Source organism: Salvelinus namaycush, chromosome 16 (genome assembly GCF_016432855.1).
Source record: "Salvelinus namaycush isolate Seneca chromosome 16, SaNama_1.0, whole genome shotgun sequence".
Taxonomy (NCBI): Eukaryota; Metazoa; Chordata; class Actinopteri; order Salmoniformes; family Salmonidae; genus Salvelinus; species Salvelinus namaycush.
In genome coordinates, this window is record NC_052322.1 from 22,284,174 (window position 1) to 22,311,157 (window position 26,984).

Genomic DNA, 26,984 nt, shown 5'->3' on the forward strand with positions numbered 1-26,984 from the left:
TGTGGTGTATTCATACATCTCTAATACTTGACCTCCAATTTGGCCCAATTCACATTTCCAATTGCCCACCCTGACATACCAAGCTAGAATGGGCCCTGTGTCTCAAACAATAGGCAATGTAGGCTAAATATCCCAAGCAGGGCTATAGCAACTTCCAGAGTATGTCATGCACCTTGGGCTTTGCTGTGGCAACTCTGGTTTGGGTGTCCTCCGCAAAATAGCGTCGCCATGACAAAGTGGTCAAATATCTTTCTGTGTTTCACTGCATAAGAGGGGTCCGTGTTTTATGAGCAACCTCAAGGCTGACACACGCTGAATTATTTATTTTTTCAATGTTCTGATTGGCCAAAGTGGTCAAGACTCCGACGGCCTCCGCAGTGCACACAGGTAGCCTAATAGTTCTTCATCATTCTCACCACCACCAGAGAGAAGACAGGGAACAAACCACCATTTACCTACCTCTAGGCTGCTATACATAAACTCAGCAAAAAAAGAAACGTCCCTTTTTCAGGACCCTGTCTTTCTAAGATAATTCGTAAAACCACAAATAACTTCACAGACCTTCATTGTAAAGGGTTTAAACACTGTTTCCCATGTTTGTTCAATGAACCATAAACAATTAATGAACATGCACCTGTGGAAAGGTCGTTAAGACACTAACAGCTTACAGACGGTAGGCAATTAAGGTCACAGTTATGAAAACTTAGGACACTAAAGAGGCCTTTCTACTGACTCTGAAAAACACCAAAAGAAAGATGCCCAGGGTCCCTGCACATCTGCGTGAACGTGCCTTAGGCATGCTGCAAGGAGGCATGACGACTGCAGATGTGGCCAGGGCAATAAATTGCATTGTCCGTACTGTGAGACGCCTAAGACAGCACTACAGGGAGACAGGACGGACAGCTGATTGTCCTTGTAGTGGCAGACCACATGTAACAACACCTGTACAGGATCGGTACATCCGAACTTCACACCTACGGGACAGGTACAGGATGGCAACAACAACTGCCAGAGTTACACCAGGAATGCACAATCCCTCCATCAGTGCTCAGACTGTCCGCAATAGGCTGAGAGAGGCTGGCCTGAGGGCTTGTAGGTCTCTTGTAAGGCAGGTCCTCACCAGACATCACCGGCAACAACTTCACCTATGGGCACAAACCCTCCAGGACTGGCAAAAAGTGCTCTTCACTGACAAGTCGCGTTTTTTGGTCAGATTCGCGATTATCGTCGAAGGAATGAGCGTTACACCGAGGCCTGTACTCTTGAGGGGGATCGATTTGGAGGTGAAGGTTCCGTCATGGTCTGGGGCGGTGTGTCACAGCATCATCGGACTGAGCTTGTTGTCATTGCAGGCAATCTCAATGCTGTGCATTACAGGGAAGACATCCTCCTCCCTCATGTGGTACCCTTCCTGCAGGCTCATCCTGACATGACCCTCCAGCATGATAATGCCACCAGCCATACTGCTCGTTCTGTGCGTGATTTCCTGCAAGACAGCAATGTCAGTGTTCTGCCATGGCCAGCGAAGAGCCCGGATCTCAATCCCATTGAGCACATCTGGGACCTGTTGGATCGGAGGGTGAGGGCTAGGGCCATTCCCCTCAGAAATGTCCAGGAACTTGCAGGTGCCTTGGTGGAAGAGTGGGGTAACATCTCATAGCAATAACTGGAAAATCTGGTGCAGTCCAGGAGAAGGAGATGCACTGCAGTACTTAATGCAGCTGGTGGCCACACCAGATACAATAACTTTTTTTTTTGACCCCCCCTTTGTTCAGGGACACATTATTCCATTTCTGTTAGTCACATGTCTGTGGAACTTGTTCAGTTTGTCTCTCAGTTGTTGAATCTTGTTATGTTCATACAAATATTTACACATGTTAAGTTTTCTGAAAATAAACGCAGATGACAGTGAGAGATGTTTCTTTTTGTTAGTTCATTTATTTGGTTTGTCATTTTATAGTTTTTCATTGAATTGTAGTGGTAATTAAATATAATACATATCACAATATATTTTCCAGAAATAGTTTGACCAGTATTCTCAAATCAAATTGTTAAAAGTGTGGAAGTGCCACTCTGTCACGTTCCTGACCTTGTTTTCCTTTTGTATAGTTGTGTTTAGTGGGTCAGGACGTGAGCTGGGTGGGCAGTCTGTGTTGTTTGTTCTATGTTAAGTGTCAGTGTTAATTGACCTTGTATGGCTCTCAATCAGAGGCAGGTGGTTTACGTTTTCCTCTGATTGAGAACCATATATAGGTAGGTTGTTTCACATTGTTTGTTGTGGGTGGTTGTCTTCCGTGTCTGTATGTCTACCACACGGGACTGTTTCGTTTGTCGTTCGTGTATGTAGTCTGTTCCTGTTCGTGCGTTCTTCGTAGTTTGTAAGTTCTCAAGTCAGGTCTGTCTACATCGTTTATTTGTTTTGTAGTCTGTTATAGTGTTTTCGTGTTTTGTCTTATTTTTAATAAACTTCATTATGTCAGATAACAACGCTGCGCTTTGGTCCAATCCCTACTCCTCCTCTTCGGACGAAGAGGAGGAGAACAACCGTTACAGAACCACCCACCTAACAAGGATCAAGCAGCGAAAGCCCAGGATCGGTGGTATGAGGAGGCAGCAAGGAGACGTGGCTGGAAACCCGAAAAGAAACCCCAAAAATTTCTTGGGGGGGGCTAAAAGGGAGTGTGGCGAAGTCAGGTAGGAGACCTGCGCCTACTCCCTGTACTTACCGTGGAGAGCGAGAGTACGGGCAGACACCGTGTTACGCAGTAGAGCGCATGGTGTCTCCTGTACGTGTGCATAGCCCGGTGCGGTACATACCAGCTCCTCGTATCGGCCGGGCCAGATTGAGCATTGAGCCAAGTGCCATGAAGCCGGCTCTACACATCTGGCCACCAGTGCGTCTCCTCGGGCCGGCTTACATGGCACCAGCCTTACGCATGGTGTCCCCGGTTCGCCTACATAGCCCGGTGCGGGTTATTCCACCTCCCCGCACTGGTCAGGCGACGGGGAGCATACAACCAGGTAAGGTTGGGCAGGCTCAGTGCTCAAGGGAGCCAGTACGCCTGCACGGTCCGGTATTTCCGGCGCCACCTCCCCGCCCCAGCCCAGTACCACCAGTGCCTACACCACGCACCAGGCTTCCAGTGCGTCTCCAGAGCCCTGTTCCTCCTCCACGTACTCTCCCTGTGGTGCGTGTCTCCAGCCCAGTGCCTCCAGTTCCGGCACCACGCATCAAGCCTCCTGTGCGTCTCCAGAGGCCTGTACGCACTGTTCCTTCTCCCCGTACTCGCCCGGATGTGCGTGCCCTTAGCCCGGTACCTCCAGTTCCGGCACCACGCACCAGGCCTATAGTACGCCTTGAGAGTCCAGTGTGCCCTGTTGTTGCTCCCCGCACTAGCCTGAAGGTGCGTGTCCTTAGCCCGGTACCTCCAGTTCCGGCACCACGCACCAGGCCTACAGTGCGTCTCAGCCGGCCAGAGTCTGCCGTCTGCCCAGCGGCGCCTGAACTGCCCGTCTGCCCAGCGGCGCCTGAACTGCCCATCTGCCCAGCGGCGCCTGAACTGCCCGTCTGCCAAGCGCCGCATCAACTGCCCGTCTGTACTGAGCCTTCAAAGCCGCCCATCTGTACTGAGCCTGCAAAGCCGCCCGTCTGCCATGAGCCTTCAGAGCCGTCCGCCAGACAGGAGCCGCTAGAGCCTTCAGCCAGACAGGAGCCGCTAGAGCCTTCAGCCAGACAGGAGCCGCTAGAGCCTTCCGCCAGACAGGATCAGCCAGAGCCTTCCGCCAGACAGGATCAGCCATAGCCTTCCGCCAGACAGGATCAGCCAGAGCCTTCCGCCAGACAGGACCAGCCAGAGCCGTCAGCCAGCCATGACCAGCCAGAGCCGTCAGCCAGCCATGACCAGCCAGAGCCGTCAGCCAGCCATGACCAGCCAGAGCCGTCAGCCAGCCATGACCAGCCAGAGCCGTCAGCCAGCCCTGACCAGCCAGAGCCGTCAGCCAGCCATGACCAGCCAGAGCTGTCAGCCAGTCCGGAGCTGCCGTCCCTCAGTCCGGAGCTGCCGTCCCTCAGTCCGGAGCTGCCCCTTATCCCGGTGATGCCCCTTAATTTAGGTGGGTTTATTTGGAGGGTGGTCATTGAGAGGGGGATACGGAAGCAGGGAGTGACTATGGTGGTGTGGGGACAGCGTCCGGAGCCGGAGCCGCCACCGTGGACAGATGCCCACCCAAACCCACCCCTTGAGGTTGAGTTTTGCGGCCGGAGTCCGCATCTTGGGGGGGGGGGTAATGTCACGTTCCTGACCTTGTTTTCCTTTTGTATAGTTGTGTTTAGTGGGTCAGGACGTGAGCTGGGTGGGCAGTCTGTGTTGTTTGTTCTATGTTAAGTGTCAGTGTTAATTGACCTTGTATGGCTCTCAATCAGAGGCAGGTGGTTTACGTTTTCCTCTGATTGAGAACCATATATAGGTAGGTTGTTTCACATTGTTTGTTGTGGGTGGTTGTCTTCCGTGTCTGTATGTCTACCACACGGGACTGTTTCGTTTGTCGTTCGTGTATGTAGTCTGTTCCTGTTCGTGCGTTCTTCGTAGTTTGTAAGTTCTCAAGTCAGGTCTGTCTACATCGTTTATTTGTTTTGTAGTCTGTTATAGTGTTTTCGTGTTTTGTCTTATTTTTAATAAACTTCATTATGTCAGATAACAACGCTGCGCTTTGGTCCAATCCCTACTCCTCCTCTTCGGACGAAGAGGAGGAGAACAACCGTTACACACTCCTCCACTCTCTGGCAGCACTATACCCCTGGTTTTGATAAGAATATCTCATATATAATTCAGTATTTCTAACGGAAAATGGTAAATATTTGCACAACACAGCCATGGTATGTGTTTTTTTTTAATGTTTAATCTTTATTGATCCATGCATGCTTTATGTCCCTAAATTATTCAAGCCTGTGATGTTTTGCAGTGAAATAGAGGAGTAGAGCTTGTCTCTACAAATATTGACTGTGCTGAAGACACTCTGTGGAGTTATTTGTTTTCTACGCTGAATGTGATAGTTACCAGTGGACATCTGGGTTCTGTCTAATGCCCACCCATTAGTCTTTCCATTAGTCTTTCCATTCATACTATGCACATTTGAGGTCAATGTTTTTGAAAAGCAACTATTTTAACATCACAACTAAATGTTTTGAGGGTTTATTTGATTTGACAAAGAAAAGTGACTGGTTCTTAAATGTTGTTTACTGTTGCGTAACCGGATTAAACACGGTTTATTTATGTGTTTATTAACTGTGGTTTTTAGTTCAGGGCACATAATTCCATCAATGCATGACAGATAGTACACAAAGTTTCCTCTAAACTCTACATTTGTGTGAAATCTACAACTCTAAGGACTAGTGGGTATGCTCATGCATGATTAGGAGCGAGATAACTTCTTCACAAGAGGCATTGGAACAAGGAGTCAAATCAACTCTTTGATATTTTTACTTTGCATGAGGGTTAGGATTCCACTTAGCCATCCTGAGGAAAACCTTTGTGCTGTATAAGAATCCACATTCCCCTTCTCAGCCATGTGAAGACAGTGAGGATCACAACCTTGTGACGCTGTGCAGTTTCACAGCTTCTCTCTGATTAAATTAGCTGGAGCTTAATTTAGACCTCTGTTTGTGCTGCAGCTTCCTCCACTTCTTCCCTTTGTTCTCAAAGTGAGGCATCAGATGATCTACCTGGATGTGATACTGTACTGTACGTTTTCAAACTGGGCCCTCAAATTGTAGCCTGAATCTTAGAAATCACGGTCCAAACAATAACAATCAGTGTTCATACAGTATGTGTTTTGAAATCATAGCTGACTACAATCAAAGAAATATAATAATAATAATACAATAATTTATTGTATTTTGATACTGTTCTTAATACTGTCTCTTCTGTCAAAATACAGATGGCAGGGCACCCCTCAAAATGGAAAATTACACAGGAAATAATCTGGAAGAAAATCTATAAAAGGTACCATGGTGAAATGACTATCGGATGAACCCTCACTCGATCCACATCCCCTACCCCCCATTACTGAAACGACGCTGCAGGATAGCAGGAATCAATGGCACATAATGCATACCAGTGCGATGAATGTATGAAGTTTAATAGAGCGTGAAAATGGCAGTCTAATGACAGAGATGGATTTTTCATTTGAAACACCGAGCCTGAACCTGCCTGGCTGTGCCGCAGCGTAGCTCACTAACACACTGAGATGAGAAGAGAGGCTAGATGCTAGAGTGCCTACACAGCACGGCTGAAAGGGCGCATCCAAGGCTTTTTATTCATGTGATTCTCATAATCATATATGTCCCAGTAGACTAGTCTGCTGTCTTTTCTCAAACACAGACAGCACAAGTGCTGGTGCCCTGCCATTTAAATACTTAAAACATCTATCTTGCGGTGATACCGCTGTATTGTTATGTTAATGACTAAAACACAGCCTAATTATTAGTGAGGGACTATCAACAAATCTTAAGGATGCAAACACAAGTCAAATACATGGATGGTAAGAGTGGTTAAATTACCTTGAAAGAGAGCAACCAGGCTCTACCTATTCTACTGGATTTCCACTGACACAACCCCCGGTTAGAGGGGAATAAGACAGTCGAAGAATGAACACACACAGGGAACTTTATCTACACACTGACGAAGATGAACATGGGGATGTACATGGTGTTACAGAATCCCCATGCCGAGGGCACTGTGTGGGACTAATTTCCAGCGTGTGTTGTTGTTTATGTCTGACTGGCACCACGTAGTCTAGCTCTCCCCCTCATATGAGAGATGTGGCTTCAGCCAATCAGACTGTCCCCATGCACCCTACACTTTGCCCATGCACTGATCATGCATGCTGTGATTGATCAGATCCTACTATTTGTATAATATACAGTCCTTGCCATTATTCTTACTTAAGCGGTAAATCCGGGACACTCAAATTGGTATAATATGTTACGTTTGGTATGGTTTCATAAGACAGATGGCTACTTCAGGTAAAAGTAGGGTGGTTGGTTGGGTGGGTGGGTGTATAATGCGGACGTCTAGCATTCTAAAAGTTGCGAGGTCAAATCTCATCAAGCACAAGTTTAGCATTTTTGCATTAGCCAGTTAGCTAACGTTAGCCACATAGCCACCTTGCTAGAATTCGGAACATATCATATGTTTTGCAAATTCATAACTTATAATAAGAACTGTAATTCGTAACATATCATATGAAATGGGGAATGGACATCCACAAATTAATACATACCATACGAAACGTAACATATCATACTAAATGGAGTGTCACCGATATACGTAAAGAATAATACGAAATGATCTGAGACCTGTCACGATCGTTGGAATAAATGGACCAAGACGCAGCGTGCTTAGAGTTCCACATGTTTATTAAAGGAAACTCACAAAAACAATAAAGAGTAACGAAACGAACGTGAAGCTATGCAGTGCTCAAGGCAACTACACATAAGCAAGATCCCACAAAAACCCAGTGGGAAAAGGCTGCCTAAATATGATCCCCAATCAGAGACAACGATAGACAGCTGCCTCTGATTGGGAACCATACCAGGCCAACATAGAAATACAAAAACTAGAGTACCCACCCTAGTCACACCCCGACCTAGCCAAATTAGAGAATAAAATGCTCTCTAAGGACAGGGCGTGACAGTACCCCCCCCCCCCCCCCCCCCCCCCCCCCCCAAAGGTGCAAAACCTGACTCTATAGGGGAGGGTCCGGGTTGGCATCTAGCCTCGGTGGCGACTCCGGTGTGGGACGTAGACCCCGCTCCGCTCGCGGATCAGTCAGCTTCGGTGAAGGCTCTGGTGCGGGGATCGTCGCCGGAAGCTCCGGACCGTGGATCATCACAGGAGGAACCGTACCGTGGATTGTCGCCGGAGGAACCGGACCGTGGATCGTCGCCGGAAGCTCCGGATCGTGGTTCGTCGCCGGAGGGACCGGACCGTGGATCGTCGCCGGGGACTCCGGACCGTGGATCGTCGCCGGAGGGCCCGGACCGTGGATCGTCGCCGGGGACTCCGGACCGTGGATCGTCGCCGGAGGAACTGGACCGTGGATCGTCGCCGGGGAATCCGGACCGTGGATCGTCGCCGGAGGAACCGGACCATGGATCACCGCCGGAGGCGCCGGACTGTGGATCATCGCCGGGGACTCCGGACAGTGGATTGTCGCCGGGGACTCCAGACTGGGAACCCTCGCTGAAGGCTCTGTACTGGGAACCCTCGCAGGAGGCTCTGGACCATGGATCATCACTGGAGGCTCCAGGCCATGGATCCTCACTGAAGGCTCCGGGCCATGGATCATCACTGGAGGCTCCGGACTGGGAACCGTCGCTGGAGGCTCCGGACTGCAGACCGTTGCAGGAGGCTCCGGACTATGGATCATCACTGGGGGCTCCGGACTGGGAACCGTCGCTGGAGGCTCCAGACTGCAGACCGTTGCAGGACGCTCCGGACTGCAGACCGTCGCTGGAGGCTCTGGACTGCAGACCGTCGCTGGAGGCTCTGGACTGCAGACCGTCGCTGGAGGCTCTGGACTGCAGACTGTTGCTGGAGGCTCTGGACTGCAGACCGTCGCTGGAGGCCTGGTGCGTGGAGCTGGCACAGGACGTACCGGGCTGGGGAGACGCACTGGTGACCGGGTGCGTGGAGCCACCACAGGACGTACCGGGCTGGGGAGACGCACAGGAGGCCTGGAGCGTGGAGCCGGCACAGGACGTACTGGGCTGGGGAGACGCACAGGAGGCCTGGAGCGTGGAGCCGGCACAGGACGTACCGGGCTGGGGAGACGCACAGGAGGCCTGATGCGTGGAGCTGGCACAGGACGTACCGGGCTGGTGAAACGCACAGGAGGCCTATAGCGTGGAGCCGGCACAGGACGTACGGGCTGTGGAGGCGCACTGGAGGTCTGGAGCATAGAGCTGGCACAACGTGTCCTGGACAGATGACAACCTTCGCACGGCAAGTGCGGGGAGCTGGCACAGGACGTACCGGGCTGTGGAGGCGCACTGGAGACCTCGTGCGTAGAACCGGCACACATTGTACCGGAACGATAACACGCTCCTCAAAGTGAGTGAGGAGAGCTGGCACAGGACGTGCAGGGCTGGGGAGGCGTACTGGAGACCTGGTGCGTGGAGCCGGTACAGTCTTTACCAGACGGCTAGCACGCTCCTCAGGACGAGTATGGAGAGCTGACTCAGGTGGCATTAAGCTGAGGACATGCTCCTTAGGGCGAACGTCGTGCCTCATGCACCAACACAACAGCTCTCTCATAACTCTCTCCTCCAATTTCCCCATCAACTCACTGACTGCCTCTGATTCACTCCCTTCACTCCCCTCCAAGTTCACCTTCCTCTGCCAGACTGGCTCTGGTTCACCCCTCGACTCCGCCGACCACCCCGTGTGGACTGGCTCTGGTTCACACCTCGGCTCCGCTGCCCACCCCGTGTGCCCCCACCCAAAATAAATGTTGAGGCTGCTTCTTGGGCCTACGCCGTGGCCGCGAACCCCGGTGTCGTCGCTGTCCTTCCTTCGCTGCTTCCGCCTGCTTCCATGGCAGGCTTTCGTCTCCTGCCATTACTTCCTCCCAAGTCCAGGATGTCCTTAACTCCTGGATCTCCTCCCAAGCCCAGGATACCTGCTCCTCCTGGGCACGCTGCTTGGTCCTGGGGTGGTGGGATCTTCTGTCACGATCGTTGGAATAAATGGACCAAGGCGCAGCGTGCGTAGAGTTCCACATGTTTATTAAAGGAAACTCACAAAAACAATAAAGAGTAACGAAACGAACGTGAAGCTATGCAGTGCTCAAGGCAACTATACACAAACAAGATCCCACAAAAATCCAGTGGGAAAAGGCTGGCTAAATATGATCCCCAATCAGAGACAACGATAGACAGCTGCCTCTGATTGGGAACCATACCAGGCCAACATAGAAATACAAAAACTAGAGTACCCACCCTAGTCACACCCCGACCTAACCAAATTAGAGAATAAAAGGCTCTCTAAGGTCAGGGCGTGACAAGACCAGGTTGGGTTATTAGGTCATTTATTAGCTATGGTCCTTGTTGCTGTATCCCATATCCCATTCTATCCTACTCTACATATATCTATTCAGGCCAGTGTATTTATCTCCTGCGTAGCCTATTTACTATCTCTCTGTTTCTGTCCATCACAGAACCATCCCCATATACATCCCCATGTTCATCTTCCTCAGTGTGTAAATAAAGTTCCCTATGTGTGTTAACTCTTGGCCTGCTTTATTCCTCACTAACCGGGGGCAGTGTCAGTGAGTCGCAAACCAGTAAAATACGTAGAGCCGGGTCACAAACCAGTAAAATACGTTGAGCCGGGTTGCTCTCTTTCAGACCTAATGAATTAAAGGCAATCACAGCCATGTACGAATATTTCCTCTACATAAATTAGATGTTCAGGGATATATCGCCTGAAGCATTTGGAGAGAGCTGCAGTGAATGGTGCTGTCATGTTTCAGGTTATGATGCTGTTGGAGCCTGCTCTCATGCTATAACATTAGTATTGATTGGGGAGTCTACAGAGCTCCTATTACAGCACGGGTGTAAAGAAAGAGCAGGTACAGCAGATATGATGAGGACCTCAGACCAGGTGCCAGTAGACTAGAGCAGCACGCCTCTATGGAAGAATGTTAAACAAACATGATGAACAACCGGTCGTATATGAGGAGGTGTTCGCCTGCACCTTTGGACTTTCCAGATGAACAAAACATAGAAGGGGATCCAGTTGGATTTCATTTGACCATTTAAAATGGTTTATTATTACACCACACAACAGATACATACTGTATAAATTGTAAGCCTGCCAGAGATTGGGTCAGTCACCAAAGTGTGAAGAGTTGAAGCAAGCTTCAGGAAGTCAGATCACACAAGACTGTTTTTAAACTGTGTGTTTTGGGTACTACTCACAATTTCAGTCCACAGAGAGATCAGGGAGGGATGTGAGACAACAGCCCAAATGAAGAGGGATGGGTGTGTCAGACAGACATATGGTGTAAATAAAACAGTGGTGTAAATAAAACAGTGGTATAAATAAAGATGTGTGGCGCTAGCTGGAGAATGAAGAGGAGAAAGGCCATGGTCAATGATGATTAATGAGCTCTTACATATTATCCAGGCCCCATTATGAGATATAGCCTACACACAGTAGCCCTTCAGTCTAATTATGAGACACAGCGTGCATTACAATGTAGCCCATTTTATTCTGAATGGCAAATGCATGCTAATTTACTATGGTGTTTGCACAGTAGTAGTAAAGTATGAAATAATGATAATACAAAGGGGCTGTATTGTCGATGATCAGTCAGCTCGACCAAGATACTTTTTCATTAGGCCTAAATGTGTGAGATTGATGAAGCTAGTAAGCCTCTAAAACAAGTGGAGCTTAGCATCGACGTCAATCAAGTGGTTACAGTATGGTTTCATTAATGCCACACACACTTTAAGTTATTTTCTTGTACTTACAGTACCTATCATGCCAGATAATTAACGAGGATGTGCACTCTTGATCAGGAGGAAAAGAGAAAAGACAGCCAGCCTGTAAGTTAGCTGACACATCCCTACCGGAACTGATGCTATTTCTCCTCTCCCTTGTCCCTAGCTTCCTCTTGCCTTGTTCACGTTCAATTGTAGAGTTTGGGGAAAACAAGGAGAGCATAGCGATGCAATAAATCATGACCAGTGTGTGCTGACAGTGAAACCTACAGTATATGTCTCTGCTGCATTTTGCATTCATCTCTCTATAAGCCACCACCAGGCTATTGAGAAAAGTTGATGTGAACAGTGGATCTATAAATGTTTAAAGTGCAGCGGATGGACAGTCCAGACTAAGACCTTAGTGGCTAACGTGGACTTGTATGGCCACTGCAACAGCTAAGTGATATTAAAATGGTCTAGGACCAAAGGCTTTGAAGCACTCGAGCATTAAACCACACAATTAAAGCCAGCAATATATTCCATGTAAAACCTTGAGGCAATAGAGCATCAACGCTGACATGAAGGCAAAAATAACAGTTAATTTCTTCCCTATTCCCATGTGTTGTTGAAGGCTGGCGCTGCTGTGACATATGAAAGGATATCAGGCCAGTGGGAGCAGCAAGAGCTGGTTGATTGTTAACGCCAGGATTTAGGGGCTGTTCCCAGCCTGCCTGTGGCAGCATCTGTATATGAGGGAGGGAGTCCTCCAGGACTCTGGTGAGAAGAACAAGGCCTAATCTTGTGGGGCTGTGGCTGGGTTTGATGCCTCTCTGTAGGGTACAGACAGACCCTGGCAGTGTGAGATATGTTTTATCAAGCCTACAGATGTAGGATCTTAATTTGATCAATCTTTTCTTTCTGAGAATATTCCTGCACAGCAGGAAATGCAAACGTGTAATGTATCCAAGGTTTAAAAAGTCTTCTAAAGTTTGTAATTTCCACTTTAAAATGTCAGACTTGATTTACTCTAATAACACATTTATCAAAACCCACAAAAAAAAATCCATTAATTATAATCCACATAATAATTCACATTTCCTGTTGCTATAGCAAACTGGCTCAAATTAAGATCCTACATATGTAACTCTGACTAGCCACTGCAGATAGGATGAACAGGGAAGAAATACAACATTCTGAGAGCATAGCAGCTTCTCTGGAATTGATATTTGCAAGCAAAAAGTGGGTGACTCTGATGTACCCTATAATAGGGTAATCAGGTAAATAAATAGGTTAAATCAATGCATTTTGCGCATTTGTATAAAAAAGACATTATCAGGTCTTGGGGTGTGAGAGATCTATCAGCCTATTATCTCTCAAGATGTCTGCTTGCTTGTGTGTCATGGAGGAAATTGATTTGAGAGAGCCGCTCTCCCTTTATATATCTATGCCCTAATCCTGTTTGTATGGATGTTTGCATGCATGGGAGCACTGAAGAGGCACACACACATGAACACTTACTCAGTGGGGCTGAGCAGTCAAGCCACTGTGCTCAGAGGAATAACAACCGTGAGTTATGACATCCCCCCCCTAAAACAATGACGAATGCTTCGCCTTGTGAGATGAGGTTCCCCCTCAGGAGTTGAGAGAGGGGAAGCTGTACCGCCGTACCGGAATGAATAGATTGTTCAGTCCGTTGTTTATGTCGTAAATCTCAGAAATTAGCCACAGTGTGAACAGATGTCATCTCCGATCAGTGTCAGCCGGCCTCTAATGAAGTGGATCAAACTGTGGGCACATTTCAGCTCTCATGCACTTGTGTGATCAGACTAGAGTAGACACTGGCCATTCTGAATACCCACACTGGCGCTCTAAATAGTAGGCTTTTTGGGTATGCATAAATAGAAAGTTTTATAGTATGTGAAATATCAAAAATTTGTTTGCTTTAAATTCCAGGATGTCAAAGTCATTTTGTCTTTTCATCAAGTAGAGTCGTCTTTTCAGAGTCGTCTTTTCACACTCAAGTGTTTGACAACAGCTGATAATCAGAATACCCCGCCATTCGTTGCGCATTAGATGACGCCTCCTCAGTATGGATGAGTATTATGTTGATATGTGTTGCTTAGAGCATACGTTTTTACGGTAGTACTATTAGTACACCGTATTTCATTTTAGTAAGTAGAAGCCAAGACAGATGTTGGACACTGTTTGTTAGTGTAGAGACATGCACTCATGGAGGTGCGCACACAAACAAACACCGACAGTAGTAGAGGCCATCACACATTGTAAATAAATTATTATTTACAATGACGGCCTACACCGGCCAAACCCGGACGATGCTAGGCCAATTGTGCGCCGCCCTATGGGACTCCCAATCACGGCCGGTTGTGATACAGCCTGGATGTGACTCAAATTAAGATGGTGTAAAACCATCTTAACTTTTCACATGCATGCAACTGCAGATGGTCGTACCATAGATCTCCACGCCCCCATTGTGAGCTCCTATTGGAAATGAATGACCCATTGGAGAATCTGCCAAAGCCAGTCTGATAGGTCCATTATAACAGTGGGTGAGCACAACAGGAACTACAAGACCAGCACTTAATAGTACTGGCATACTGCACAGGTTTCTTGCACCATGATTCACTTCTAACCTAAAAATTTTATGCAAAATCATTATCCAAACCTCTTACGTAAATGTACTAGAAGAGCCACTTCACTTCCATTTTTGTTCATATTGGATGAATGGCACTACAGTGTCATGTGGACTCAGAAACTGTAAAAGTTGGACACAAACCAAAGGCAGAAAAATACCAATTGCTCTAGGCCTACATTAGAAAAAATATCTGCTTTTAGGAAAATATTTTAAGCTTGTTTAGAGACGGGCAGCATTTTGATCTGGTTTTAGGGGCATGTTGTTTTGGCGCTAATATGATCATCAGACTGTGATCAAAACTCGGCAGACATCAGGCCCCCTGATGAACAGATGGTCATAGCCAGAAGGAGCAGCAGAGGATGTGAACCAGAATGTGGACTGGACACTCCATGAACATGGAGTCATTCGAAAACTCAAAACTAAAGAAACTTCCAAATATTTAGACTTGAGAGGACAAAGTGGCATCTGATGGTCTGATAGTCTGCTTCCTCAATATGCTGTTTTGACTCTTTTAGTCTAAGCATGATCCAGTAACACGCAATGACCCTGAAAATGGATTATGAGCAGCCCGTTGAGATCCTTGACATTGCGTACTCTATCTGTAACCTCTGGAGTAAGAGGCGCGACAGGTGTATGTAGGGGAGGGGGGTCTACACTCTGTTTGAACTCTGTCAGCTCAGAAAATGAATTGAGATTGAAACTCAGAAATTGTTCATTAAAAATCCCAATACAATTGAAATTAATCCCCTAAATTGACTGAATTAATCATGGAACTGATCTCAACCCAAGCAGATATCAAATATTTATCCCATTAAATACAATAAATATGCTTAGCCAAGGTAGTGTGGGGAGAGTGAGGTTGTAGTGCATCCATTTTGATTATCTCTCCCTCTCTCTCAATACAAACTCTCTCGTGAAATTTCAACCTGAAAGCTTTTGGACATCAGAGCAATGTTGAGGGAATCCTATTTGAGTCAGAAAAAGATAGTCATATGATAGGTAAGATACACCTAACCTTGCAGAGAGCCTATCCAACTGACAATCTCTTGGAAATAAATATAAACTATTGGAACTGATTTTGGCACAAGATGGAGGGAGTGTTGAAATATAATGAATTAAATGACAGTATGCTTAATCCAGTATAAACGAATGTATAGAATTTATTACACGAGATAAAATTCACAAATTCTACAGCACAACAGCAGAGTCATGTCTTAAGTGTAAAACTAACAATGACTCAATAATTCATGCCTTCTGGGAGTGCTATAATGTCCAAAAGTTACGGGCAGAGTTAGAAAGCTGGCTGTCAGAAGTTTTACAATGTAAGTTTACTATGAATCCGTCTATCGGCATATTTCCAGTGGCGTGTATTCATGGATTCCAAGGGAAGCCAGGCATCCCCCAAAACATAAATAAATAAACATTGTTTAGTCTCTCTGTGTTTCATAAATGTCCTTCAATTTGCAAGGCTGAATGTATCTCCGGAGAAAGCATACGAGCGAATGAACAAAACAGCGGCCCTTTGTCTCAGTATGTGTTGTCCATCTATGTGATGCTGTCTGGTCAGAAAGAGTATGACATTGTTGCCACCTGTAGCATTAAATGCAAGGGAAGCCAGCGAGCATTTGGCCTCCCTTGATCATTTTTAAAATAAAATAATAGCCAATCAGTGTTGAGCTAAACTGAGTGAGCTCAGCTGTGAATGGACCTGGCGCACCAAAAAAAAAGTGTCAAGGGAAGACAGTTTGGATTTGACTTCACACCAATCACATCAGAAAAAACTTGAATTGTTCCATCTTGTTGTGTTGTTGTCCTCTGGTGACTAGCTAGCTAGCTAAAATCACCCCTTTCCTAAATTAGCCATGGATGGAGATAGGGATTTGGACTTGTGGTTTTACCTAATTCTCTGTACTAGCCAATGATCATAACGGCAATTATGATCCAACCATAAATGCATACACTGTGTCACTGGCCTGAGAGGATGGAAGTTCAACATGTAGCTAGATGTAGTAGGCTAATGTTAACTGGCTGGCCTGGCACATCGTTACCCATCAAAGGAAGTTAGGCTAGCGAGCAAGCATTTTAGTCAAGTAGAGAAAGACAACAAAACCTAAACGAGTGTACTGTATGACAGAGTGATAGACCGTTTAGGTAACATAAAAGAGGAGGATGGCATTGACGTTTCTCTACAAGTAGGGTGAGTCAACATGTTTTTTCTACTTGCACGCACACACAGAAATCACGCACACACCGAAATCATTTACACATCATATTAACGTATTAGCGTACGTTGATAGGACTAAATTGTTTTTTGATAGGTGATCAGATGATTTTGAAATGTTGAAGTTGAAATGGTGTTGGAATAGTGGACTGTTTTCTTTGCGACTTGCGGTAACTCTCCATGGTTCTAGATCAATAGTTGGTCAGTAGTCCGAAAATGTCTGAAACATTAACTTGATTGACCATGCTGTAGGTCATGTAACTGTTTGTTACATGCAATATGTTTTGTGTACTCCACAGGACAGATTTTGTTCTCCGGAATTGTGATGAAACAAAGGTGTGGTTGTCACACCCTGACCTTAGAGATCCTTTTTATGTCTCTATTTTGGTTTGGTCAGGGTGTGAGTTGGGGTGGGTATTCTATGTTCTATTATTTGTATTTCTATGTTTTGGCCGGGTAAGGTTCTCAATCAGGGACAGCTGTCTATCGTTGTCTCTGATTGAGAACCATACTTAGGTAGCCCTTTTTCCCACCTGTCTTTGTGGGAAGTTGACTTTGTTTATGGCACATAGCCTTTAGCTTCACGGTTTGTTTTTTGTAGTGTTTATTGTTTTGTCTGCGTCATTTTTCAAATAAAAGAAAATGTACGCTCACATACCGCTGAGCTTTGGTCCAGTTCTTTAGACGGCCGTGACATTGGTTGAATTTATTCTGCCACTGTGCTGTGTCTTCTTATTGTCTCAGCCTTAGGCCTATATATCACGATGGCAAGGCATATGAATTTACAGATTATAGAGCAAACAATGCAATTAACACAACACATAGGTTGTAATATGGCTTTTTTTCCTGGCTTGGCTTCCCCGGTAATTTTACCTACGCACCGCTACTGCATATTTCAAGACATGACATATGGGGGTGCGGTGTGATACTCAATGGGTTGGCCAATATTATTCTCATCACTTATATTGAAGAAGCTATTACTTAAATACTGCAAGTCAAATTATAGTCAACGTTAAGGGAATGGAAGAATCAAATGCTTTATTATATAAATATTGAGAAGAATATGGCTACCGACAAAAACAGCAAAGCACAGTTTGAGGTCATATGCCGTAGAGTCTTACAAGTATGAGAAACAACATTCGGTGTGGATACGGTGGGAACATGTGGGTCTGAACAAGTGTGATGTCATTAATGTTTGTGTAAATGTATTTCTGTGAATGTTAGGGAGTTTGTTTTTGTCTATGTATGTTTGTTTTGAGTTTTTCTTGTCAAGGAAAAGGTTAAAAAACAAAGTGCACAAAGAAATCTATACAAACTCTCTCTCTCCCATCTTTCTCTGCCCTCTCTCAATAAAATGCTGAAAACTGATTGGATCTGACAATCCTTGACAGACACCTTCCTAAACACACATTGTATATAGTATATAGCATCCTTGCATTAGCACTTGAAAAGAAGAGGGAATAACACCAGAATGTGGAATTATTGAAAATCTGGTAGCCACACAGACATATCCCATTATATGAATTTTGCCTCCTTGTGATAGTGATTTTCAATGTATTCCAACACATCTTGGAGTTTAATTAAATCCAATATTCAACATTAAAATCTTAACCCAATCTTAACAATGCAAGAATCTCACTTGAATAGAATCTTAATTTAATTAATTAATTTTCATTCTGACTCATACCTGCTGCTTTTCAATTGATTACATCCCATTATCTATTCTCATCTGAATGGCAGCTAAATAGAGCAGGAAAAACAGAGGGGCTTGCTAGGGGGGCTTGCTTTGACACAGCTGATGAAGGGGCTCATTGTATTGTGTACACAGTAACGAAGAATGTTAGCCTATTACAGCCCACTGGGCTTTAGAGTCCTTGGAGGTGATTCATCTGTTGAGTATCTGGTTAGGCGACAAACCAAAAAATGTGAAGGGATAAATGTATTTGGACTACATGAGTGCATTCAAGAGCTAGTGCAGCAGATTTGCACGTGCGCACTCACACACAGTCTGAGCAGTGCACACACGCACGCTAAAATGAAACGAGTGAATATCCCTCAAACATCTTGTCAGACAAGCAAATACACACTCTGGATTCAGCCCACTTGATGTCAAGGTGCATCAAATAACTTTTTAAATAGCCTGCTTTGACCGCACTCTCACTTTGGACTTGAGTGTGCAAGATTGCCAGTATGTTTTCATAAATCAAATATCATGATCCATCTGATATCAGGACAACAAAAGAGTAATCTTTCCCCAGTTTTTGCAGTCATCTAAAGCAGGGATGGGCAACTGACAGCCCGTGGCCCCCCTTTTGTAGGCCTGAGGTTCCAAGCTGTTTTGGAACTCATTCGAGGTTTTCACCTTACAGTGGAGAGTTAGAATAGTAGAATACACAAGGTGCAATTTAGAATTTGTTTGTGCATCAACAGTTTTTCTCTTGTCATGTCAGTCACATTAATTACCGACCGGGGGCCTCCATGATTTTGGTAGTCACACTCATTCTGATATCATATTAAAAACGGCAAATGTTCTGTACCGCCCATGGCAAAATGAATAGAATTACATGAAAATATTTAGATAATTGCTCAATTTTCTTAGGGCGCCCAAAAGGCTAGGGCCGGCTCTGACTGCATGTGTGGGTATGGATGTGGTTATGCAGACCCACAAGCCACTCGAGCCATTGCGGTCCCTCATGATGAGTTCAGATTTTTTGTGGCCCCCACCCCCATCGAAGTTGCCCATCCCTGACTCAAAGGATGCAGATCTACAACAAAATGCAGCGATTCCACAACCTTCAAGAAGAAACATTTGAGCTAAACTTGGAGACAAAAAAAATCATAGCAGCAATGATATAAAGATGCATAATGTGTATGTATTGGAGAAGTATCATTCTATTAAATAATCACATGAAGCCCACCACATGATTCTTTTCAATGAGCTGAGAGAAAATTAACTCTTACCTTTGAAAGAAACCCACTGGATTTTATTTCAGAAAATTTCGTTTATGAAGACCAAGTTGAATTGATACCGTCCACTCTAAATTTCTATTTTCAACGACTGTGTCTTTCAGCATGTGCAGAAATACGGATTCTTTCCAGAGAACTCCTCTTTGGTTAGAACCCGAGTTTAAGAAAAACAGGTGTAAGGATACAAAGGCATATGTTTAGTCCTGTAGTGGGGGATACAATAGCAGTGCCGAAGAATTACGAGAATAGAACCTCCAGGACCTGTCTTGATGGCGCGGTAGTCCAAATCCCACTGGTCTGTAGACTCCTAACAAATCCTGTCACTTCTCAAACTGCCCAATGACTCTGCGTGCTGAAACCGCTGTCCATTGGCGAGTGGTGCTGAAAGGGTTCCTGCGCTGGTTATTTTCTACTTTATGTGACTGTAGCTTACAAAGCCACCCCCTCCTACACTGCAGAAAAATAGTATTTAATGTCTTACCAATCCATCCGAATACTGAGCTTTATCGTGCAATTCTGACTCTGGCAATGAGAGTGACTGATAATAGTACATTCCAGCATGCTGAGTAGAGGGGTTGCGCAAAATCGATGCAAGAAATATTACATCGAAATCAGTTGCCTTTTAAACAAATCAATGTTTCGGTGCAAATAAGCGGCTTGAAAATATCAATTAGGGGCGACAGACAAACGAATTATAAATGTATATCAGAAGATAGTGATAAAAAACAAAATACCCACGATTATTCTCTGCTCTTTTTACACACTTTTGTCTAACCTTACCTTAAAGTACACGAGAGAAGATATAGCCTATAGAAATACGGCATTTTAAGTGATTACATTGGTTCAGGTGTTTAGCCAAACTTGGGAGTCAGTTCGAGATCACAACAAAATAAATAGACCGATTTTGTCATGCATTTTTTTCAACGCATTTCTTTCATAATAGGCACAATTTCTCCGGTCCCTATTTTTCTCCTCACTGGAAGCTATGATGGGGAACAACATATCGAAGTCTGTTTTGGTTTTCAGGTTGATAGTAGGCGAATGATCTTACATTACACTGGCCATTATCTTCTAACTCTTATGGGGCATAATAGGTGCTGCATTGAAGCGCACTCGCTTTTATCCAAATTCAACTATATCAAGCGCTTCATCACTGAAGTTAAGCAGGTTCTATGGGGGCAGTGAAACCCAGCTCGCTTCTGGGTGATCCAAACCCTACCAAATCATCCAATATAAAGCAAAACTATAGGTATATTGGTAAATGTGGACATGTTGACGCTTTGTGGTGTCTGGTGTGAAGTTCATGATGGCCTATTGGCGTTAATGGAACTTTTGAATCGGCAAACCTGAAGAAAATAATTGTCCATGACAAATTACAGAAGAGAACAGAGAGCAAATGGCTGGAGAAACAAACATTTGTGGCTACTTTGGCTTAGTGAAAAGCTGTTGTGGAAACATAGGGGTGGATGCGGTGGGAATTTTTTCTGTGACTGGCCAGTCAATGAATTGCATTATAATCATTCTGAAGGTTGACGGCGCCGACTAGTGCCTCGTTTTGTCAACAACCGCTATTCTGTTAATAAAGTCTGAAGTTACTTTCGATGCGTAAAATTACATCCTTGCTAGGTTACTCAGTTTGGTTGTGTATTGGAATACAAAAATGGCTTAATCAGGGATAATAAAAATATGATCATTATAAACCAGGATTTTAAAAAATTGCAGACAATTCAACATGTCCCCATGCCTTCTCACACTCCACACACGCACGCCATATCTATGATTGGAACCTCTGTACTCCCCCAGGGTAATCCAGAGCATGCCTATCTTTGTTCATTAACATGTTATGTTTGTCATTACCTTCCTGATTGCAGATATTGATTCCATCTCTTCATTGTTGAGTTTAGTGCATCCTTCCAATAATGAGGGAATAGCCTGAACCCTACCTACCCATTCAAATGGGAAACCAGCAAATGGTTCCCATTTGGGTCTATCTCAGAACATTCCCATGACACTGAGCACATTCCATCAATTATTTGTAGTTTTGAACATTGACAAACCATTCCTCTACTGAATAACAGGTAATTAAATAATAATTATTGTTTTACAACAAAATCTCTATTTTGTATTTAAATGGCATGTAGAAGTGTCCAGACACCTTTTTTGTGATTTCAAATGTTTTTGAGAAACTTACCCGAAAAAAGCAAATCACTTGTAGTATGGTGGCCCCAGAGAAACAGGAACAAAGGCTCCAAGAACACCCAAATACATAATTTTAGAAATGCAAAGCTCTCAGTATAGTGATACAGGTCTTTAGATATCGTACACATGAAATTGTGTAATTCCAAACTTTATCCGCAATTTTATATTCCCTTTTGCACGCCTCGAGCCACTTCCCCTATTCAGCTGTTCCATTCTCCATATAGCCTACTGCTACAGGAACTGTCAAAATAAAGGAAACACCAACATAAAGTGTCTTATTAGTGCTTTAGGCCACTCCGAGCTGCAAGAACGGCTTCAATGTGACTTGGCATAGATTCTAGTGTCTGGAATTTCCTGTGTGGAAGCACCCCATGCTTTCAATATACTTTGTATCCAGTGGCGATTTTAGCATGTCAATCTTAGTGGGGCAGAGTAAAAAATGTAATAATTGTATGCATGCCAGTAAAGCCACTACACAACACAACACTAAACAATACATTAATTGCACTATAACGGTGACAAACGGTTCCCACAAACTGTTCGGGCCTACATAAAGCTGTCCCAACACCAGAGTCCCAACAGCAGTCCCAACAACTTACCACTGCTAAACCTGGCTATCAGCGGAGCCTTGTCTAGCAGCGAAACAGTTCATTCAGCCTAATTTACTGCCTTGTAAAAAACATATGGCTGACTTGATTAAACAAAGGTGGTTTCTACTGACAATTGAGATGTACAAACTCTGGCATAAGGTGACGACACCCGTATAAGAGGCAATCCGTAATTTCGATTAAGACATTAATCAGTGAGGTAGGACAGACGTAGTCAATATAACCATTTGTTCAGCACTTTTGAAATGTACAGAGACAGAATTCAGAACATGGGCCATTCTTACAGTATTCTCCCTGTACACCATCTTAACCGTAGGAGGAATAAAGAGGGCATATAAGCAGACAATGAAAGCTCTTACAATATTCAATAATTGTCACGCCCTGATCTGTTTCAGCTGTTCTTGTGCTTGTCTCCACCCCCACCAGGTGTCGCCCATCTTCCCCACTTGTCCTCTGGGTATTTATACCTGTGTTTTCTGTCTGTCTGTGCCTGTTTGTCTTGTTTGTCAAGCTTACCAAGCTTACCAGTGTTAGTCCTGTCAGCTCCTGTCTTTTCCCAACCTCTCTTTTTCTTGTCCTCCTGGTTTTTGACCCTTACCTGTCCTGACCCTGTACCCGCCCGCTTGACCACTCTGCCCATCCCTGACCCTGAGCCTGCCTGCCGTCCTGTACCTTTGCTCCTACTCTGGATTATCGACCCCTTCCTGCCTTGACCTGTTGTTTGCCTGCCCTTGTGGTTACAATAAACATTGTTACTTCACACAGTCTGCACTTGGGTCTTACCTTGATTCCTGATAATGATAACATTTCTCTAAAACAGGCTATAGGCTATATGTGCACCAACAACAGCTAACAGCTTACTAAACAACATACATTCTTAGCTACATTATACATATCTCCCTGGTATATTACATCATTTATGCAGCAGCATACAAAACATAGGCAAATTTTGTCATCAAAATCTTCATTCTCTGGATTTATGGTGCTTTCCAGACAACTGGGAACTCTGAAAAAAAACAAGGCTGAATCATGATGACGTCAGTGATCTAGAAAGATACCCGATTTCCCGACTTGCAATTCCGAGTTGGATTACCGTATTAACGTATTTTCTCAGTCGGAGCTTGTTTTTTTCAGAGTTCCAAGTTGTCTTGAACGGACTGAAGTCAGATTTCCCAGTTCCGAGTTTCCAGTTGTTTTGAGCGCAGCAGAGGTCATGCTGGATTGACAGAATGGCCAACATTGAATGTTTACACTTTTAAGCTTGGAAAAGAGACCCTTAAACCCAGACTTGGAACCACACACCCACTCTACTGAATAGCAGGCTAGTGATTGCTTTGCAATGCTTGCAGTTAGCAACTGATTCCTTCCAAACCACTCATTGTTGAATTTGCAATTTCCAACTTGTTGTGTAACGTTTATGTCCAATGGCCGATGAGCACTGATACGTTATTATCTATAATTTCTCTTCATTATTTTTGGAAAGGGATTTGCCGTTAGATTGTCGACTTGATTCATGATGATGACTGCTAGCTTGCTAGCTAATATTTTGAAAGTCCAATCTGTCACGTTCCTGACCTGTTTTCTTTTGTCTTGTATTTATTTAGTTGGTCAGGGCGTGAGTTGGGTGGGTTTGTCTATGTGTGATTTTCTATGTTGGGATTTTGTGTTCGGCCTGGTATGATTCTCAATCAGAGGCAGCTGTCAATCGTTGTCCCTGATTGAGAATCATACTAAGGCAGCCGGGGTTTCACGTGTGTTTTGTGGGTGTTTGTTTCCGTGTTTGTATTCGTGCCACACGGGACTGTTGTCGGTTGTTTCATTTTGTTATTTTGTTTCGTGTTCAGTTTCGATTTAATAAATTATCATGAGCACTACCCACTCTGCGTGTTGGTCCGATCCATGCTCCTCCTCGTCTGAGGAGGAGAACGTCTATGACGACCGTTACACAATCAAAGCTACTGTAGATATAACGTGATTTGACATAATTTTATCTGTGGCCAATGATCTTGAGCCTTCTTGGATGGACACTTATAATGTAACTCTATGGCAGCACCCAAGGAGCTTGAATTTTTGAGCTCTACCCTTAGATTCTCTGGTGATGTAGTGTCCCCATGAGTGACAGAACAATGAGCCAATCACGGCGCAACTAGAGAACATTATCAACCCCTACGCTTCGTATTTACCCCTGGCTGCCCCACCACCACAGAATGCACTGAGCTAGGCTGAAACCTGCATTTTGGAGCTGCCTTACTCAATAAAGCAAAAAAGATACCAAGTTTGTATGCAGCTTTATTAACTCAATTATGATTATTTGTATTTTCTTTACATTGTTTGCAAACTGATAGGTGACACGTATTAATGCCAAAATAAAATGCAAAACAAGGCAGGCTCTGCCCCACCTGCCCTGAATGACGGGTCACCACTGTTGTATACTAATTTACAGAGAGGTATCGCTCGAGTCGCAACGAAATGTAAAATAACTTTGCGGATAAAGTTATGACACAATTTCATGTGTACAACATCTAAAGACTTGCATCACTATACTGAGAGCTTTGCCGTTTCCAAAAAGGACATATTTGGGTGTTTTTGGAGCCTTGGTTCATGTTTTTTCAGGGCCCCATACTACACAACGATAATAAGGAAGTGATTTGCTGTTTGTAAGTTTCTCAAAAACATCTGAAATCACACAAAAGGTAATGAAAAATGTAGATTTGGTTGTAAAAAATATATTCTTGTTTAACGTAAACTTAATTTATTACTTAATGAACTTATGATAGTACTCAGTATTAGACTACACGCATTGTCGCCCAAGACAATGGTAATCGAAACAAAAAAAGATATGTCCATCTCTGAGTAGAAGAGTAACAACTGTATTTAAGTTACATACAGTATATATTCCTATTAATTTTTTCCCTTGCAACATTGATAATACTCTTAAAATTGGATACACAAAGGCACTTTATAGTGGTTGCAAGGCAAGTAAGTGTTGGTCCTTATAGTGTTCATTAGTAGTCTGAAATTTGTATCAATCAGCATGCAACAGAGAAGACCTCCTCCGGAGCAAGTTGAGAGTGGCTGATGTTGTTTATCCTGATGCCATGCACTGCATAGTAAAGGTCTCAGCATTAACATCCCATCAATACAGACTCTTTCTCTGCATCAACTTTAACAAAGATTAGACACATCTTGTGTGTTAAACCTTGATGCAGTTATACATAAATGTATACATTTCCAATGGTTGCGTTACAATAGATAATTTTATAAATCTATGAAGTAGTAGAAAATATATGTTTTGTGATTATCTCATTAGTGGTCATGACAGATTTCAACAGGGTAAGGAAACAGCAATGAACGACAAGGACATAGATAGCCAGTGCAGTGGCTGTATGGCTATTGGCATGGTTTGATCATGTCACGTTGATGAGATCCATTTATTGAGGAGACAGCTAAAACCTAGACATAGGCTTAGACATTGTCAAAAGACAGACACAGTTCTTCCTATCTCATGCATGAGTTCCAGTCCAGGAGGACTTTCCAAACGTTTGACTGTCAGAAGTTTTTTTCCCACTGTTTTCATCAAAAACCTGTGGCACAAAGGTAAGCCATTGGCTTTAGTAATCTACAATCAGTTGGAATACAAGGTTCACTTCTTACAACATGCTTCCCCTTTTTGCCTTCAACAATATATATATTATTTTTTAAACAGTGAATCTGCTTAAAACTTCTCCAGGATTGGTGGGTCCCTTGCAGGACAGTTGAGCTAACGTAGGCTAATGCGATTAGCATGAGGTTGTAAGTAACAAGAATATTTCCCAGGACATAGACATATCTGATATTGGCAGAAAGCTTAAATTCTTGTTAATCTAACTGCACTGTCCAATTTACAGTAGCTATTACAGTGAAAGAATACCATGCTATTGTTTGAGGAGAGTGCACAGTTTTGAACATGAACATTTATTAATAAACAAATTAGGCACATTTGGGCAGTCTTGATACAAAATTTTGAACAGAAATACAATAGTTCATTGGATCAGAATACAACTTTGCACATACACTGCTGTCATCTAGTGGCCAGTATCTAAATTGCACCTGGGGTGGAATAATACATTATGGCCTTTCTCTTGCATTTCAAAGATGATGGTACAAAAAAAATACAAAAAGACGGTTGGTTTTTTCTTTGTACTATCTTTTACCAGATCTAATGTGTTATATTCTCCTACATTCCTTTCACATTTCCACAAACTTCAAAGTGTTATTTCAAATGGTACCAAGAAAATGCATATCCTTGCTTCAGGGCCTGAGCTACAAGCAGTTAGATTTGGGTATCCTTCAGAGGATTTATTAAGACAAAAGCTTATACTAAACAAAACAATTTACTTGAACAACAATGTGCAGAAAGTGTGGTTTCACATAAAACTTATTTTCTAAACAGTGGGACTCCGCTGGGATTTGAACCAATACCCTCACGTCTCTGAATATTCCACAGTTCCCTACTCTACCTGCTAAACTACCATTCATATGAAAATGCGTGTACAAAATCCTAACTGCATTTGTAAGTACAGTGTCCAGTAGAGAGCAGTGTTTGAAAGCAGCTTTGAATTGAAGAAAGCACCGTAACCATGGCGAAATCAGTGGGATCTAGCGTTCTGCAACGCATGGTTTTAAAAAGCACTTGATCAAAGGAAGCTTCGGACGTCGTTGATGACATGCTTCTGTTAAAGTGATAAAGGCATTGGCACACGCCCCCGGAGCTCCGGTATCAAACGTAATATAACTTATTCCCTGTTTACATCGTGACGTATTTCAATACGCCTTATGTCATCTTCACAGAGTCTTGCCCCGCTACTG